The sequence below is a fragment of the Pinus tabuliformis genome, chromosome 9, assembly GCF_031772625.1.
Source record: "Pinus tabuliformis cultivar Carrire ecotype Pingquan chromosome 9, CPIR1, whole genome shotgun sequence".
Classification (NCBI taxonomy): Eukaryota; Viridiplantae; Streptophyta; class Pinopsida; order Pinales; family Pinaceae; genus Pinus; species Pinus tabuliformis.
In genome coordinates, this window is record NC_142307.1 from 1,411,549,803 (window position 1) to 1,411,569,929 (window position 20,127).

Here is a 20,127-nt window from a genome sequence, read left to right on the forward strand (position 1 = left end):
AACCCTCGTGATCGGCATTTTTATCTGCTAATTTCTTCTAGATGAGCCTTGGTTGTTTCATTCCATCACCACCATATCTTTGGCCGATCATATGCTTTCACTTGGTTGTTTGTCCTTTCCTGAGGGACCACAACAATGAGTGGTTTTATTAGCTAGCCTCTTGACCATTACATGTTTTGAGCAGTTCCACCATTACTAGAACCAGTTGCTACCCTTTATACCACTCATTCCTCCAGGACAAGTCACCTTTAAGCTCTTTTCTGACTCGTAAAAGATGAAAAGATTATTGTGTATTTTCCCTTTTTGACTCGTTAAAAGAGAATGAAAATGGGGATCCGCTTTCAGCTCTTTTCTGACCCTTTAAAAATGGAAAGATGGTCGAGCCCTTTTTGTTTTGAACTCATTAATGGATGTGAAACATTGTGTGACCAGTATAAATTTACCCCTTTTTCGGGCTGGGAGGCACTATTTACGAAAATGGTACTCCTTGGCTGAAATGGTCAAGCGGTTCTCTCAAGTACTATTTTCTACCTTTTCGGGCTCAAGGGACACAAACATATGAAAAGGGACCATGTGGAGTTTTCTTTTATGTCTTCTTTTCAAACTCTCTAAATATGAAAAGACTCCGAGTTTTGCCTATGTTGGACTCGTTAAACCCTAACGACATTGGACTTGTCGTCATGATGAGACCGAGCTTCTCCTTCCTAGGGATAGTTAAAATTTACTAGGTCAGATTTGTCCGAAGGACAAACTTATATTACAAGCATATGCTATCCCCTTCAAGCTTGTGTTTCAAAAATAATTGGGGTACTTTCCAGAAATGGTGGGGAAAATATTTGGAAGTATTCCGTTGGTTGTATTAATTATTACGGAAGCTTGTCGCTCTTGAACATCGACACTCTTTCTGCTTCGCATCGGTTTGGGATAACCTCACTTAATCATTGGCCTTCCGAGTTTTGGGTTATCCATTTTGCCTCATTCCATCTGATCCTTACTACATCATCATGACCTTTGATCCCTTGGTATTAAAATGCTGCCAAAGTCCGGAGTCGTATTGCTGATATGTTCAAGAGCTTAACCCTTCTGTAGTTTGTATCCTTACACACCTTCCTCAGATTCTTTGTCTCATCCACATTCATCTTGTTCCTTTGTCTCACGTCGATGGTGTGGGAAAAATTATGGCCCTCCTTCGACTGATCACTTCCTGTGGATTTCAGCTCATTATTCGGGAAGTTGATCTAAAGACTCTTTTCTGGTACCTTAGAGCTTGCATGCCTTAATGGCAAGTTCTTTGCATTCAGTGACAAGCTTTCATTATTGGCCTTCAATCAGGTGATTTCATGGGTGTTCAACTTCAGATCATTCTTCACACTTTGTGGATTGTACTAGCAGTACCTTGAGAACCATTGACATTACTGGTGGTCTCTCTCGCACTTGTTAATGGTTTCCATCATTGACCGGTAATCAAGTGATTTTCTAGTATGCTCGACTTTAGCACATCATTCACATATTAGAACTTGTACCTTGGTTGGGTTGGGATTCAAGACCCTGGGCTCAGATTACAAAAGTCTAGGTTGTGTGGATTGGTTCATCATTGTATACATGACTCTCTTGATTGGATGGTTGCAACCATACCTAAGTCTTTTATATGGTCCTTTTGATTGGATGGTTGCATCCATACCACAAATCATTTATGTTTATCTTATGGATGGCTGCGCCCATGCCTTATGCACATGTATTTCCTTTCACTGTGTACTCATGTATCAGAGATATCAGTTGTACTTGCATTTGCAGGTTCTCTGCGATGGTGTTTTGTTTCAGGTTCTCGGCCTTCATGATTTAGGGGGCATCTATTACATAGTATTTTGTCACTTACCCCGCATTCCCTGACAATGTCGGTCTGTGTTATTGACATCTACTTTGTGTCATGTTGCAAAATATGTGTCAGTGTCTTCCTTGTCATCTCAGGAAGAATACCTCAATTAATTACTCCTGGAGCAGACCCTTTTTTACCTATGTTTTTGGGTCTTTGCGGGTCATTAGTTATACCACCCGCAAATATGGCCAAGATTGAACTAAGCCTAGCGACATCGTTGCCCTATCTCTATGTTTCACTCACACCAATCTACTTTTGGTGAGTTTTTTAAACAAACTTTTGAAGCTTCGAAGTGTAACAGCTTCATGGGCGGTCCTTGGGTTGGTTGTTGGATCAGATGAGCTCTCCTCTCTCCTTTGGGATGGTTTTTCCACCTTTTGTGCAACCTCCCAAAGGGATAAGCTCTTTCTCCCATCTCTTATGGAAGCTCCTCCTCCTATAAATACCTCCTCCATGGTTGAGATTAGCTAGTTCAGAGAGTTGGAAAATAGCTTCAGAGTTCAAGAGTTCAGTTAGTGGAGGTAGAGAGTTTTGCTAGAGTTTGGAAGTAGCCTCTTATGTAACTTAGCTTGGGATAGCTTTGTGTGGATTTGGCTTGATTGTATGAGTTTTCTAGCATCATAATTTTTCCTTTTGGGTAGGAGAGAGAGTTATTCATCCTCTTGGGAGACACTTCATGAGTGAATGCTTGTAGAGACATGCTGACAGAACCCTTCAAGGAGACTTATGATGTCAAGGCATGGTTGTAAGTTTTAATTCAGTTTATATTAATACAAATCATTGGTTTATTTCCTATATCTTATGTCAAATTTCATATTGATAGCTTGAAGCTCCTTAACCCTTTAAGTAGATTGTTTTTGTTGTATTCTATGATGTTCGTTGTTGTTCTCTGTATGTTTTTTTCAGGTACAAAAGTGATTAGAAGAACGAGAGCTGGAGCAACACAACGGGGACTTCATCAAATGAGGATTTGAAGGTAGGCCTTCATGACATCAACTATCTAAGGAAATTTTCTTTGGTATTGTATTTTCTATGACTAGACCCACTCTAGGGTTAGAGGGGTTGCCTCTGTTCACAGAGGGAACTTGTCTGCGTCACACTAAGCAAAGACTGGTCAAGCAAGCTACAAGGATACTTTTCCATTGACTGGTCATACTTATGGCTTTTGTATAAGGGCAGAAACAACCAGATCTGAGTATTTTCAGAGAGGTACATGAAACAAAACATGACTCCCTTGGATGGAGAAAATGAATTGTTGGCTTTCGTTGAACTTATGTTCGAAAATTTCTTTCTGGAGACATAGTTGGGTTGCTATCTTGTAGAGCTATCCCCTACCCCACCAAACACACAGTTGGGTCTCCTTCCATTCCCAAATGGTGAAAATGAAACTTGTACAGTAGTTTGTAATAATAGTAGTAGTAGTGATAGTAGTACTAGTGTAGCAAGCGGCCCTTGTACAGATGATATGTGGACCACGTAATTTGATGGATCCAAAACCTAGGAGGCATCTAGAGTTGGTTGTGTTTTAACAGACCCACTGCAGAGTAAACACTTAATCTCTAGTCACTTGGAGTTCAAGTGCATGAACAACGTCGTTGAGTATGAAGCACTCATCTTGGGATTACAAAAAGCCATCAGCCTCAAAGTTGATGTTCTAAAAGTGGTAGGTGATTTAGAGCTCGTGGTACGTTAGGTACGTAACACTATACACTGTGTGCCACCTTGTCTTAAGAGCTATTAACAAGAGCTATTAGCAACTCATCTCTCAATTCCAAGATTTTAACATTATTTCAGTACCAAGAATGCGTAATGTAGCTGCAGATTCCTTGGAAAACGTAGTTGCTAGGATGACACCATTAAGGGATAGATTTACTGTTGAGATGTTTTATAAACCATTTATCCTAGCCAACATCACTAATTTACGCATTTTTTATGATGATCAACACATACTGCATTTCATGTCTAGCGTTGATGTCTTCAAGGATGCAGCATAGATGAGGATGAGAATGAGTAGTCTCTGCAGGATGTGGCCGATACAAGAAAAGGAAACCTCATCCCCAAGGGTGTGGTATCACTTGAAAAGTTGTATGACTTGCAGAACCACTTTCAAGGACCTGTGAATGCCAAAACCCATAGCTCTACGTTGTTTCATGAACAGATCAATCTGGGAATAGAAAGGGATCCAAAGTTTGTGAATCTTGATACATGTTGTACATCACAAGAGAGATAAGCTTATGTATACCTTTTCAAATAGTATCATGATGTATGTTGGGAATGGGTCCCTTGGGGGTCAATTTTGGGGTTAAAAACCCAAGTTTTGGGGGCAAAAGTCCCGAAGTTTATATAAAAAAATGTAAAGTCTCCACATTTTGTGGTCGCGGAGCACGAAGATGTCAAGAGACATTAAGGGTTGTCTGCCCTTGTTTTGTAAAGAATCATGTCGGATGTAAAGATCCACCCACGGTCTGCGGACCATGGGATTGTATAAAAAGAAGTTAAGTAAGTAATTTTTGAGGGAGGTAGAGAAAGAAGTAGAATTCTAAGTGCTTTGGGTCATAGGAGAGCTAAGAGAGAGAGTCTTAGCATATGTAGAGGCTCTACAGCCAAGTGCGCAGAGGCCTAGGGTAGAAATCTGCAACTGAGTGCATGGACCCCTGCAGCTATGTGCATAGGGTAGATAGAGTCTATATTGGGAACTTGAATCATTAATAAAGAGAAGTATTCTGAATTTGCTATGTATTTTGTCTCTGATTATTGCATCCGATTATGTTATGTTAAGTTATGGGTTTACATTATAATGCTAATTTTATATGTGAATGTATTTTTTTCTATCTATTATTTGAATGCAAGTAAGAATATATGTTTATGCGAAGATAACCTTAATTGCATGGTAAAATTGGTGAACACTTAAGGTAATTCGGGAACTGGCAACCATACATAGTTACAAAGGAGCGTAAGTGCTTGGATTGCTGGTTAGGGCTACGTGAAGGTTATTCATATACCTTTGCAGAGGTTCTCAAGGTCGGAGAAGAAGGAACATCGATAAGCCCTGAGGGCTTATCAATCTGCACGAAGATTGGAGTTAGGCTATAATATTGACATCAGGACCATCTCAGGGTGCTAAAACTTGGTTCTTGCATCCCCCCATACTGCTTTGGGTACGAATTCAGTTCGTGCTTCGCAGATTGATGCTGAAAGGGCCAGTAGTGTAAGGATTTTCTTGGTTGCTTAATGTTGAACCTAGGTCAGGGCCCATCAAGCCAAAAAAGGGTTCCGTTGCCGGGACCAGGATCTACATAACGAGATGTGTGATGCCATATCATTGGAATCCAACTAAGAAAGAGATTGAAAACTGGTTGGATAGAAAGATCCATGAGTTCGCAGTAAAGAACAGTGGTTGGACATATATATGTACATATAAATACACGAAATCTTCTTTTGTTCGTTCTCAGTTGAGCTATACAAGTGGATCACAAAGTTGGCAGATGGGTAAGGAAGGTGGAGGCTTGACAATCTGATTGTTTGGACACCAGATTTAGTATGGAGATTGGAAGCCACTGAAGATAAGATCGTGCGCGTTGTCAACCATTGGCTCGACTGCATTATAGGAGGATTTGTGACATAGTTCGCGGTCGATACTTCTGTCAGTTACAGTGAAGCAGAGTGCCACTTCTTTAAAGGACCATGAGGTAAGTATTTGAAGTCACTAAATACATGGATTAAGATGATCTTGTGTGAAAAGTGGGTCATGTGGTTACCTTGATGTTTGTAACTACGCGAAGTGGAAAGTCTTTCAGGGACAAGGGAAGAAAAGGTCCCGAGTATAGCCTGTTGATCAAGCCTCCTTTGAGTGACGACAAGGGAGCAGTGAAATCTTCTCCACTGAGTGTTGTTTAGCTAATAAGACAACGATTACCGTGAATACCTACACCACCTCCATCCTTGTCCCATCCATCCACACAGCCTCCATCCTCACCCCACCACTGACCCCATCACCCACACTGCCCCCACCTCCACTGTTGTTTAACATGGAAAACTCTATAAAGCTACATGTATTCAAGGGAATAGGAAATGATGATCCATACCAGTTTTGGTTCATCGCAAAGGTTGTATGGGAAGCTCATGGTATCGCAGATGAACAAATCAAGAAAGCCACACTGGTTAGTGCTTTGCAAGACCACGCACTAACATGGTACATTAAGTATAGTACTGATAACCCACCATCCGCATTGGTAGATGTCCAGGCTGCGTTGAATAGAGAATTCAGTAGACCTAAGTCTCAAGCGCAATCAATTGTGGGCTTCAAGGAGATCATGATGAAGCCTGGGGAGATGCCCTAGGATTTGGATAAAATATTGAAGTGCATGATCCGTGAAGCCAACATGAACCTAACTGATGGGCAGCACTGTGAAGGGTTCGTGGCCTCGCTCCTGCCCCACCTAAGGGTTGTGCTATCACAATAGAAGATTGGGACCTAAGCAGAATCCCTGGAAATCGTGTTGAGACTGCATGAGACACCATTGTAGGATGCTAATGTGGGGGTTCATCAGATTCATGCGCAGTTGCAGAACCTTTGCCTAGAAATTCAAAGTCTGAAGAAGGAAAGAGCAACTAACCAGAGGTATGCAACGAAGTTTCGTGCCTAAAATGCAAAGGTCGGGGGCATGACAAAGATCATTTTCCAGTCTTTGAGAACTATGTTGCAGCAAGGGGACCAATGCCTCTACAGTCGGAGGCTTCGGCAGGGCCAAATGCAAGGTCCGTGCTATGCTGTGCTATATGCCAAGTGGCTAGGAAACATGCGACCTACAATTTCCATTTACTGCAAAAATTTGTACAGACACCACAACAACTCTTCTGCAGTTTTTGTCAATCAATAGGTCATGACAAGCGCAATTGTTGTAGTTACGAGTTAATGATGGATAGGACACCTACATACAGGGTGCAGGCATAAATGTGGCCTTCGAACCAAGGCATTGAGGGAATGTGAGGTGAGTATCAGGGGCGTGGCCGAGGCCGAGGTTGAGGGGGGCACTAGTAGAGGCCAAGGGCAGTTTATTTGTTACAATTGTGGAGGACTGGGACACTATGCAAGGGATTGTCTGAATCCGATGCAACTGTCATGCTTCTACTGCACTCATTTTGACCATGCGATTGAGGATTGCCCTATATTTTTGGCTAAGATTCACGAAAAGGGGGCGTAGCCTCCGCAGCTGATACATAAGCTCCAGATGATGAGGGTTGATCCTTGCGAGGAAGACCCTAAGGTAAACATTATGCTGCGAAGCGGAACCACAACTGAGGAGGATAAAGGGAAGCAGCCTACAGAAGGTGAATGGGTCCGCAAAGCACCAGAAAAGGAGACTGGGTTTGATTTGGAGTATGCAAAAGAAACATTTATGGAAGCAAAGAAAATCTTCACTAGGTCCTCTACCTCAGGAAGTTAGGAGAAACTAGTTGAGGAAATGGACCCATCCATGATTACCACATTCTTGGAGACCTGCATGAAACTGCTCCATGATAGTAAGGTTGTGAAGGGCCTACAAGAACAGATCAATCAGTGCGCAAGCAAGGATGGCGCTACTAGTGAACCACACGTAGTCAGAAATCTTGGCAAGCATAAGGCAAGGACTAGGCGTGAGATGAGACTCGTCGCGCAAATAGGGAAATACGAAATGGACCAAGTTATCTTGGATCTGGGGTCCGACGTGAATTTTTTTCCAAATCAAACATGGGAAAGAATCAGAAGACCTGCGCTTTAGTGGTCTCAGATCTAGTTAAGGATGGTGAATCAATAGAAAATTATCTCGATGGCGAGGCTACAAGGGGTGATAGTTGACATCGAAGGCACTAGCGCACTAGTGGATTTTGAGGTAATAGAGATTGTGGATGATAACAATCCCTATCCTGCACTCCTTGGAATAAATTGGCCCACTGACATGAATGGGGTAATCCACCTGAAGAAGCAAAAGATGATATTTGAAAAGAAGTCGCTCCATGTAGTGGTGCTGCTGGATCCTGCAGAAGGACCGCGCTATATAGAACCAGTCTGTAATTATGAAAGTGATGACGATTTGGACTAGATTTAAAATATAACAACACGACACCAAGATTGGGTAAATTCGACAGTAGATGGGCATATCGCATGGGACCATAAGAGCTCCTACACATCAGATTCAGATGAATAATTAAAGCACTAGCAGAACTGGTTACACGAAGTATCTATGTTGTGTTGTAATATGATGACCAAGCCATTGTGCTACGTGTCATCAGAAGTAAGGGATCTGCCTCACTATGATGGGCTAACTGATTTTGATCACTTTTTGGATGAATTTGAGAGAGAAGTGCCAGATAAGCATCGCTTCTAAGCCTTAGACTGGGTACTGCACGTTACACCCACAAGATGGTGGCGTACGCACAAGGATAATTTTGGTGATTGGCGTGACTATAGGAGGATGATGAGAATATGTTTTGGACAGCCGAAAGTGTAGATGACAGACAACTATGATGGAAGGGATGATCTGCCTGATCACCTGGCCAAATGGACTAAGGCTTATGGAATGAAGCCCCAACCTGAATGGGTGCATTTGTTTTGTCATACCCTAGATGCCATACCAATGAATTGGTACTTGGAAATAGATCTCTTCCATGGCATTGAAGAATGGGACATCTTGTGCCAGGGGTTTATAATGGTGTTCAACTTTGAGGATGGGTTTGACTATATTAACGTGGTGCTATAGGAGGTTAAAGAAGTGATCTTTAGGATAGCGTAGGATCCTTTGGACTTGATTCAACCTTACTAGACTACCTAGTTGAACCACGTGCTGGAATTCTATAATGTAACCACTGAAGAAGAAGACGAGGATCCTAGAAAGATTAATATTCCAGAAATTGAGGGTCATCGTGAGGTTGAAGGTCCACAGATAGAGGATCCTGACATAACCACACCACTGAAAACTAGGCAAGCTAACATTGGCACAGAGGGGGAGCTGAAATTTACAAATATTGGGGACTATTGGGAGGATGCGACACTAGACAAGGTTGTTGAGCTCCTCCGCGAATATTAGGATTTGTTCCCCACGAAGTTTTCTGATCTGAAGGGAATAATAGGAGACCTGGGTGTCATGAAGATCACCCTGAAACCAGACACGAAACCTGTAAAACAAAGACCTTACCGCCTTAATCTGAAGTATAAGGAAATGGTTTGCGCTGAGTTAGATAAGATGCTCGTGGCAGGAATTATTGAACCAATGGAAGAATTTGATTGGGTAAACCTGATAGTGGTTCAGGAAAACAAACAGAAAGAAGAACTAAGGATATGCGTGGATCTCCAGAAATTGAATGACGCTTGTGTGCATGATCCTTTCCCGACCCCGTTCACTGACGTGGTCCTGGATAATGTAGGCGGCTAAGAAGCATACTCTTTCACTGATGGGTTCTATGGGTACCATCAGATCAAAATCACGCTTGAGGATAGAAGCAAGACAACCTTCATGATTGAATGGGATATTTTCAGTACACTTTAATGCCTTTTGGACTGAAGAATGTACCAACAATCTTTTCGCGCGTAGTCATTGCAGCATTCAGAGACTTCATTCATAAATTTCTGGAGGTATACTTTGACGATTGGACAGTGTTTGGATTGGTCAAGTACCATGTGGCAAGTCTATGCTTGATGCTGGATACATGTTGGAGATACTAGATCGCGCTCAACCTAAAAAGTGTTTGTTTTGTGTCCCTTTTGGGATCCTACTGGGTCATGTGGTATGCAGACAAGGATTGATGGTAGACCTCGCGAAGATCACGGTGATAATCAACTTGGAGGTGTAGAGGAATGTGAAATAGTTGCACGCAACTCTAGGGAATATCAGATACTATAGGAAGTTCATCAAGAGATATGCCCAGATGATGAGTGCCACCATCGCAACAAGGATGCTGCAACTCCTGGGCTACTAGGTTTACTTATCAACCCGGGGTTCATACAAACTTGGAGGTGACAGTGTTGTATGCACAAGTAAAAGTGATGGTTCTGCCTATTGTCACTGTTCAGCAAGCAATAGATCACTGGGGTTCCAAGCCAGACTTCTATAGAGTCAAAAGAAGCTTTATTCTTTGATGTAAGAAGGGAAAATCTACTCTAAGAGAGCTACTCTACTGCATTAATGGAAAAAAACAACATGTAATGCTAAATCACACCATACCCTAATTAACCATTTAAGCAGCGATGCTAAGTAGAATTTCTAAATAAACACTCAACAAATGCTACTAACTAAGTTGCAGAAGTAAAAAGCATCAAACATTACTAGTGTGTAGGAAAAGAAACTAAACTAAATCTGTTTTCACATTTTTGGGGTTTTTAGGCAAAATCAAGTATGCAAACTAATTGTTCTTGTGGATATGACAAGTGGATGGAAGGTGTTTAAGGATGGCTAGAAGGTTTATGAAGTGGTTGGATGGTGTGGAGGGGTCCTAGGAGGCGTTTTGTGACTTCCTAGAGGTTTCCCATCAATTCGTCCTCAAAACAGGCTATTTCAGGAAAACCTACAAGATGTATTAGAACCCTACAAGATGATCCCGCAGGAATTACATGAAACCTACAGGATACAACCGAGAGATAATTGTGAGGTTTTGGAGGTGTTTGGAAGCTTTGGAAAGGTGTGTGATGGGTGGAATGGGGTGTTAGAAGGTCTAGGAGCACTTAGGAGTCAATATCCAAGATAAGAGATGGCTATATTCGCTCAATTTATCTAGGGGAATTTCAATGAAAAATGATGAAAAACTAGTGAGGGTGATGGTGAAATAAGGGATGGATAAGGTGGATGAAGTGGAAGGCGGCTACTGGTGATGAAGTCTTGGTCCCCTCTTGAAGTACTTTCTTTTCTTAAAACATGTGTGTCTTCCATGAACTATGCAACTAGATATGTTTTCATAAACTAGAAAAGCATGAATCAATTACCTATATTATGCATGAAGGAAGTTGTTGAAGGGAATGAAAGCATGAGTGAGATCTTATTGCAGAAATGGAGATGGAAAAATATGACAATGAAATCTTCCTTGCAACATTAACCAAGTACTGAATCAAAGACAACAAACTCCAAAGCTCATATAAGAACTAGAAATCTGTGTTTTTGGGGTTGTTGAAGGGTCCCTTCCTCAAGTCATGGTCCCAGAGGGAGGAAGTGAGGCCGAGACACTTACTAACAACCTTGTGGTGATCCTTTTTCTCCCTGCTAACCTGCTACTTGAAAGAAGTAACAAATGGAAGGAAACTATCACACAACCAATCTAACCTACACTGCTGTAATGGAAATGCATCTACCAAACGAATGAACAATTAGGTTATGACTCTACACTAGCATAAATGTACAATAAAGAGGAGCCTTTGCTACTAGGGTTGGGCCCTAACCCAAGAGCTTCATCCCTTTGATTTAACTCAGTGCTGGCTCAAAACAAAACTCATTCTTATTACCAAAACAATGGATTACATCAAAAACTGTCACAAGTCTTGCAGCTCGAAAATGGAGTAGAATTTTACAATAAAAAATTTGAATCATATTGAGGTCCTAGGCTTCTCTACTTATACATTTGAAGTATCCAATGACTTCCTTAAAATTAGGGAGGATTGGCTCCCAAACTCGAGATAAACTGGTGCTTTTTCTTTCACTTCCTTGGCTACCTTCTAGTCCTCATGATTTGGTTGTTTGCACTCCGAGCTGATGGAGGAATATTCAAATGGAGGGGTATTAAACGAGGAGGATTTACCTCCTATAATCCCTCTCCCTTGTCCCATTCGAGTTTTTACCTTCATATTTGCCAAAATTCCTTGCGTTTATCCTTTAATCCTGCATTAAATGCACATTAGACCACAAAGCAAAATATCCAACTCTAACTCATTTCATAAACAAAATATAATCAAAAGCATGCAACAAGTTATGAGAATAGTTAGTTTGACTAATCTAGGAGGTGAATTAAGGCCCATATAATTACCCAATGATAAGGCTCATCATCAACCCCCTACTGAAAGTGTTGCTCATCCTCTGAGCAACTTAGTCAATATCCATATCCTTCATGGCTCTAGTAGCCTCTCTGACATCCCATGCCTCTGCTGTGGTCTCCTCTTCTTGTTCATGGAAGCATGCTTTCTTTTCTACCTCTTCCCACTGCCTCTTTCTTCTTCTTCTTTTCACCCTTCTAGCATCCCTAAGAGTAGTGTTGGACTGATTTTTAGGCATATCTAATTGACCTTCAACCTTTGCATATATTGCTTATACATAGGTGTCATTTTTAGTTCCTCTCTCAACCTTTGAGGGGAGGTATATTCTCTTATCTTTAAGCTGTGTGGCAGTGTGTTCCATCTCCTTAGGAAAGCATGTATACTATCATTTCCTAGCAACCTAACATGTCCTCAAAATGTGAAATTGCTTTCTCTTGGGCAGTAAGATATCTAGGTGCCAGCTGAGGAACATTTGCAATCAAATTATGGGTACTGATGAGAGCCATGGGATTTTATTGTTCAGCTTTGATTAAAAGAGGTTCAATTTTCTCTCTGGACAATATCCTTTTCATCTCTATAGCTCTTGACTCCTTATGGTTCATCCATGATGCCAAAGCCATTAATTGTAGATCTCCTAGCTTAGCATTAGGGTCCCAAACACTCATGTCCGTGAGAGCCATGTTGTGCAAATAAAACTCGACCATTTTGGCCCTATCCTCTAGTGTACTTTGATCACAAAGATCAATAAAATGCCTATAGTCCTGAAATGGCATGGTTCCCCTTCATGCTAGTGCCTTAATTTGAAATTGCAGCCATTGTTATTTGAGGTAGAGAATATAGGATTTAGTTGGCATCCTACACTGGATTTCCTCCAAGGAGAGGCTCGCCATACATGCTAGTTGGTTCTCTCTTTCCTACAATTGTCCCCTCAGCTATGCATTTTCTGTCTCAAGTTGATTTCTCATTATATCTTCTCTGTCCCTTAAGCCACTTAGCTCTTTGCCCATTTCTTTGAGTTTCTCCTCCATGTGCCAAATGTCTTCCACCCACTTTGATTTGGAGATTTGCATCCATTGGTGAGTTCTGACCCTCTCCTTCTCAAGCTCGAAGAACAGTGGGATGGAAATTTTTTGAGGTATGACCCTACCTCCTTCAATAAACTGGTAATATGAGTCTAGGTTAGGTTGGGGGCTGGGTTTCTTTGTTTCTAGGTCCTCCTCTTTAGCTTCTTGTTGCTCCCATACTTTCTTTCCAATTTCTGTGCCTCCTGTAGGTTCAGTAGAGTATCCTATAGGACTGTTTTTGCTTCCTGTAGATTTTTATGTGGATCCTATAGTATTTTCTTACCCTTTGAGGAAGTTGATCTAGTACTAGGCCTCCTTACATAGGTGATAGGGGACTTAGTGGAAGGCATTTTGTCTTTTTATGTAGGGGAATATTCAATCTCAATAGGAATTTTTGTTGATTTTTGTGGCTTCCCCTGTTTTATTCTTGTGCTCTTTCTTGTCTTGAAATATAGTGGGGTCTGCCTCTGCCTTTTTCCTTCTTACTTGATTGGCGTGCTGAGAGCAGTGAGGGCAGCTGCTGCCTCTCTCCTAGTGGACTCTGCAGACACCCTAGGTGACTCCTCCTTGTGTTTTTTCCCCTCTGTTTTATTACCTTCTTTCTCTCTGTTTTTCCTGTCTTCTTCTTCTTGTAGATATTCATCATCTCTATTAGTTTCCTCCTTAATTTCCTCCTTTTTTTCTTCATCATCCTCCTTCTCTTATCCCTGTTCTTCTTCATCTTCATCATGTTCCTCTGTGTCAACTCCTTCTTCATCCATCTCATCCTTATCTTGCTTTGTATCTTCCTCTTCCTGTTTTACCTCCTCTTCACTGACAGTAGGACTAACATCATAAGTGAGGGCTTTGATGTCATCCTTTGTTGGCATGTCTTTGAAAACTGACCATGTTATAGGGGTTTTGAGGTTTTGTAGGGCATCTTCAATGAGGATCCTAATCAACCCATGATGATCCAATTGTTTGGAATTCCCCTCCTTCACTTTGATGCTTGAGTCTATGAGTGATTGAAGCAAGAAAAATGGTATGTTGAGTCTTTGGTGAGGTGGTGTTTCTACTCCAAATCTTAATTCCTCAAGGATCCTGAAATGATAGCCATAGACAACACTATATCTACCCTCACATGAGATGTATTTGATGAGTTGGTAGCCTACCTCACTCCATGGGTATGGCATACTTTCCCTCCTTACTCCATTTTTGTCCTCAGTGGGTTCTTCACCTTCTAAAAAGAATTTTCTTTTTTCCACTTGGCTGTCTCCTTTGTCTTCTTTTCTCCATGGGATTAATAGGGGAAGTGTGGTGACCCTGCTGATGAGCTCTGGGGTGATATCTATAGTGAGGCCCCTTACTACAACAATGGCATGGATTTTGTTGTGTGGAGTGAGGGAGAGAGCAAATTCTTGAGCCACTTCATCATCATACCCTCTAAATTTTTCAAAAAACCTGATCCAGTTGTGTCTTGTAAAGATTTCAAGAACTTGGGGGTGTTGTTGGATTCTCACAGTGTTTGTGGGCTCTCTCCTATTAAACCCTCCTATCATCTTGTTGGTGAAGCTTGAGGAGAAAATGAGAGGGTTGACACAATTTTTCAAATGCAGGAGCAAAACAGAGTTGACTGTGTATTTAATTCACTTCACATAGTTTCTAAATTCACTTAATTTTAGAGTATCTCTGGTTCATTTACTTGCAAAGGGGGATGAAATTTTAGAGCCTACCTCTTTAGGTTGGTTGCAGTGGCCAATTCCTGTGATATCCCTTTTGAACTCTTCTTTGCCAATCCTCTAGACAGTCTCTATTGGGCATGGAATCCCCCTGAGGCATGTTTTGGGGCTCAAAGCCCATGTTTTGACTGAATGATGTTGTAAAGCCCCGTGAATTGTGGGCGTGGAAGTATGTTAGAGTCATAGGGTTGTTTGCCCTAGTTTGTAATGTAAGGTCGGCCTACCCATGGTCTGCGGACCATGGGATTGTATAAATAAAGCAAGGCTCTAAGTGTAAAAGATAGCGAAGTAATAGAATGAAGTAGAAGCGAAGTAGAAGCATAGACCAAGAGTCTAAGTGTGCCTTGTGTAATAGGGTAGGAGAAGTATCTGCAACTAAGTGCGCAAAGGCCTAGTAGTCGACAGCTGAGTGTGCAGACTCCTACAGCTGAGTGCGCACGGTGAGTCGAGTTTGTAACCGAGGAAGAGAATAATAAAGAGAAGTTTTATCTTAATTCCGTGTATCTATTCTTGGGTTCGTACCTGTTTGATATAAATTGCAATTATATTGTTTATTTACTACATGCATTTGTATGAATGATTTATATTGCTAAGTATAACTTAATGCATACAAGCAGGCTAAGTTAATCAACTAATAGAGGAATAATAGTAGAGACTTAGGTAATAATAGTGTTCGGCCCCCAAGTAGGGCTGCGTGAAGGAAACATTTCAGGCTGCAAGGTATGGATAAGTGCGCGTAGCGACGTGCGCGCAGGGTTGAACCGCGGACCACTTGAATTCATCAGACATCTCCAGGGTGCAGAAACCTAGTTCTAGCACCCTCCCATACTACTTCGGGTGAGAACTCAGCCCACGCTCCACGGACTGTTGCCAAAAGAGCCAGTAGTGCCAGGATTTGTTTGGCTAAATCACCTCTGAACTTGGGTCAGGCCCCAACAAGCTAACAAATGGTTCCGTTGTCAGGACCGGGATCTACATAAAAGATGTCTGATGTCATGTCACTGGAATTCGACAAAGAAATAAATTGAAGAGTGGCTAGACAAAAAGATTCACGAGTTCACGACACAAGAAAATATGAATCTGCAAGTATCGAAGAAACAGTGGTTAGAGCGCTACTTATATACGAAAATCCACGAAATTTTCTTTGCATCCTTCCCCTCTGAGTTCTACGAGTGGATCCCGAAGCTAGCAGACAGTCAAGGAAGGTGTAGGCTCGACAAACTGATTGTGTGGACTCCAGAGTTGGTGCACAAACTAGAAGCATTGGAAGATAAGATCATGCGCACTATGGACCATTGACTTGATCGAATTATAGGAGGGTTTATCACCGAGTTCGCGGTAGATACTTTAGTTAGCTACAATGAGACGAAACGACACTTCCTCAAAGGGCCGCGAGGTAAGTATGCTAAATCTTTGAACACTTAGATTAAAATGCTACTATGTGAAAAGCAAGTTATGCAAATAAAAATTGATGTTTAGGGCTACACAAAGTGGGAGGATCTATAGAAATTAAGGTAGCACAGAAATAGAAACTAGCCACTTGATTTTGCCTCGGCGAGAAAGTGAGGAAGATCTCACGAAAGTTTCACCAAGAAGTGTGATTAGTCTGATAAGGCTGCGAATTTCGCGCATACCACCTCCACCTACACCACCACCAGTTTCACCATCTTTACCCCCATCTCTTCCCACACCACCTTCGCCACCACCACAGTTCAATATGGTGAGCACAATAAAGTTTCCGGTGTTTAAAAGGGTAGGGAACGAAGATCCAGACCAATTTTGGTTCGTGGTAAAGGCTGTATGGGAAGCACAAGGAGTCGTGGATGACAATATAAAGAATGAAATGCTAGTAATCATGTTGTAGGATCATGCACTAACATGGTACATTAAGCATTCCAATGACAATCCAAATGCAGGGATCGCAGATATCCAAGTTGCGATAAACAGGGAATTTAGTAGGCCAAAATCGAACACACATTCAATTATCGGATTTAAGTAAATCGCGATGCTTCCAGGCGAGACCCACTGGGAGCTGGATCAGAGACTGAAGGGGATGATTCACGAAGCCAACATGGCCTTGACGGATGGACAACATCGCACATGGTTTGTAGCGTCATTAACGCCGCATCTAAGGACGACGCTGTCACAACATAAGTTATCCACCCAGGCCAAAGCTTTGGAGATCGCAATGAGACTGCACGAGACCCCAATACAAGATCCTAGTCCGGGAGTCCAACAGATCCATGCGTAGTTGAAAAACATGTTTCTGGAGATGCAGAGTTTGAAACAGGACAAGACAACTCACCTAGAAGTGCGCGAGGAGGTATGGTGCATAAAATGCAAAGGCCAGGGACATGACAAGGACCATTGTCCAGTATTTGCGAATTACTTAGCTGGAGGAAGGCCAATGCCATTGACACCAGAGGTACAAGCAGGACCGAGTGCAGAACCTGCATTATGGTGTGTGTTTTGTCATATAGGAGGAAAGCATGCTATAGATAACTGCCATCTATTATAGAAGTATATGCAGATGTTCCAACAATTGCTTTGTAATTTCTGCAGATCAATACGCCATGATGAGTGCACTTTTAGAAGTTATGAATTGATTATGGATTGGAATCCTACCTATAGAGTTCAGACCGAAACACAAGCCCTCAATCAAAATCCAGGGATGGCGCGCGCTGGATTTCAGGGATGTGGACAAGGTCGAGATGGAATGGGACCAGGGAGGGATCACGGACATCTGATTTGTTACAATTGCGGAGTGCCAGGGAATTATGCCCACGATTGGACAAATCCGATGAGAGAATCATGTTTATATTATACCCAGTTTGATCATGAGACAGAGGACTGCCCCACACTGATAGCAAGGTTGCGCGATAAAGGAACGCTCCATCCTCCCCCGACTCAGAAACTGCAAATAATGAGGTTTGAGCCGTGCGAAGAGGATCCAAATGTAAACATCATGCTCCAAAGTGGTATCAAGATAGGAGATGACAAGGGCAACCAACTTGAAGAGAGTGCTTGGGTTCGCAAGGCTCCTATAAAGGAACCAGAGTTCGATTTGGAGCACGTGAAGGAGACATTCATGGAAGCTAAAAAGAGCTTCACAAAGGCCTCCACTTCAAGTAGTAAAGACAAACTAGAACCAGAGATGGACCCGTCAATGCTTACTACCTTTTTGGAGACATGCATGAAGCTGTTGCACGATAGCAAGACTGTGAAGGGACTACAAGAACTCATCACTAGGTGCACTAGGTTAGGAGAACCGCGCGTAGTCCAGAAGCTCGGGAAGCACACAACGCGAACAGGAAGGGAGATGAGATTGACTGTGCAAATCAGGGAATATGAAATGGATCAAGTGATTTCAGATTTAGGATCAGACGTGAATGTATTACCAAAGAAAACATGGGAGCGCATGGGCAGGCCCGCATTGCAATGGTCTCTTATTTAATTGCGAATGGCGAACCAACAAAAGATCCTACCGATGGGAAGATTGTAGGGAATAATGGTAGATATCGAAGGTGCGAGTGCGCTTGCAAATTTTGAAGTGATAGAGATTTTCGATGACAGCAATACCTATCTCGTGCTACTAGGAATAGATTGGTCCATTGACATGAGTGGAGTGATAAATCTAAAGAAACGCAAGACGATTTTTGAGAAAAAGTCACTACGCATAGTCGTACCTTTAGACCCTGTGGAAGGATCGCGCTACATAGAGCCAGTGCACGATGACAAGAGCGAAAACGATTTAGACTGTATCTACAAGATAACCGCGTGGGAATAGGACTAGGTGAATCCAACAATGGATGGCAGGATTTCGTGGGAGTGCGAAATCTCCTGCACATCAGATTCGGATGAGGAAATAGAATGATGGCAGAACCAATTACACGAGGTGACCACGGTCAATTGTAACATGATGGTAATATCACTGCACTACATGACCACAGAGGTAAGTGATCTGCCTATGTATGACAGGTTGACAGTGGTGGATGAATTCCTAAATAAATTTGAAAGCGAGGTGCTAGAACAACAACGGTTCGATGCTCTGAAATGGGCACTGCATGCCCACCTCTCCATATGGGTAAAGCGTATGGTACTCAACCTGCATGAACGCACATCGTCCTCATGATAGTAAGTAGGAACGTGTAGGAGCGGGCAAGATAAGGGCGCGAATGACAAAGTATGATAAGACCAAGCGCACCAAAGATTATCCGTAGGGAAGCCTTTGACAAGGTGTGTGAAGTGATGAACACGATCCACCATGTGAGATGCACTAACTGGGACCTACGCATACCAGCAGTTCTATGGGCTTATAGGACCATATGAAAAACCCTGACCGCGCAAGAACTTCCGAAGATAAAGTATGAAGCATGGGCTATAATCCCTATGGAGCATGCGAAGCCTAGTCCGCACATAGCAGCACTCAGAGATACGATGGTCCGCAAAGCCCGGAATGAAGGAATCACACAACCGCTAGAAATAGAGCACATAGGACTTGAGGAAGAAATCTGATAAGGAAACTGTTATCACTTAGAACTATAAAATTTGCATGTAATCCTTTGTTCTAAGTTCAATGTCAAAAGTTGGTGTCAAATTGTTTTTGTTTTATGTTTCTTACTTAGGGTTGGAGCTTTAAAGGTGTTTGATTTGAATTATACTCTAATCCTATTGGTCGTCCTCCACCATCATGGTTTCATAAGCTATGTCTTGTCATATCCTAGTCACCAGCTAGTTCCGTGATTTCGCAGCGCAGTCCCTTATTGGTCAGTTTCGCAGCGTAGTCATTGTTCAGCCATTCCGCAGCGTCATCATTAAGCCGTTTCGCAGCGCGTTATGAGAATTCAAAACTAACTGCGCTGCGAAATCGTAGATTCGTGCGTTTGGCAGCAAATTTTTCCCAAAAGTGTCAAGTCTGTTGATGAGTCATCAATTCCGTCCTCTCATGTTAGTCATTAACCATAATTCCACCAATAGATTTGTAGACATGCACAGAAATATCATTCAAATGGATTTTACCGTGCATGGATCTTTATGATGATCGTAAACGATGCATAAGTGACCAGCTTGTGTGATGATGTATTTGAATTTTCAAGCGAGCCTGTTTCCAAGCGAGCCTAATTACAAGCGAGGCCGAGTCAAAGAGAATTGAATCACCATTTTAACTGAAGCTGTTGGTCATTGTCTGTGTGAAGATTTCAAAAGCAAAATGGAGAGGAAAGAACATAGATCTGGAAGATGTCAGAGAACAGAACCTGAAGGTTTAGACCTCGCATTAAGAGATGAAGGCGTAAAGAAAGCATTCAAAGATGCTGGGTGCTGGAATTTCTGTAAGAAGCTGCAAGGTGGCCATGCTCAGGTAACAAAAGATTTTGCTTTAAACTTCACCGGTTTAAATTCTAAAATAGCTATGTTGGAAGTTCAAGTGTCTCCGGAGGCAATAGCTGCTGTAACTGAGATCCCAAGAGGGGGGCA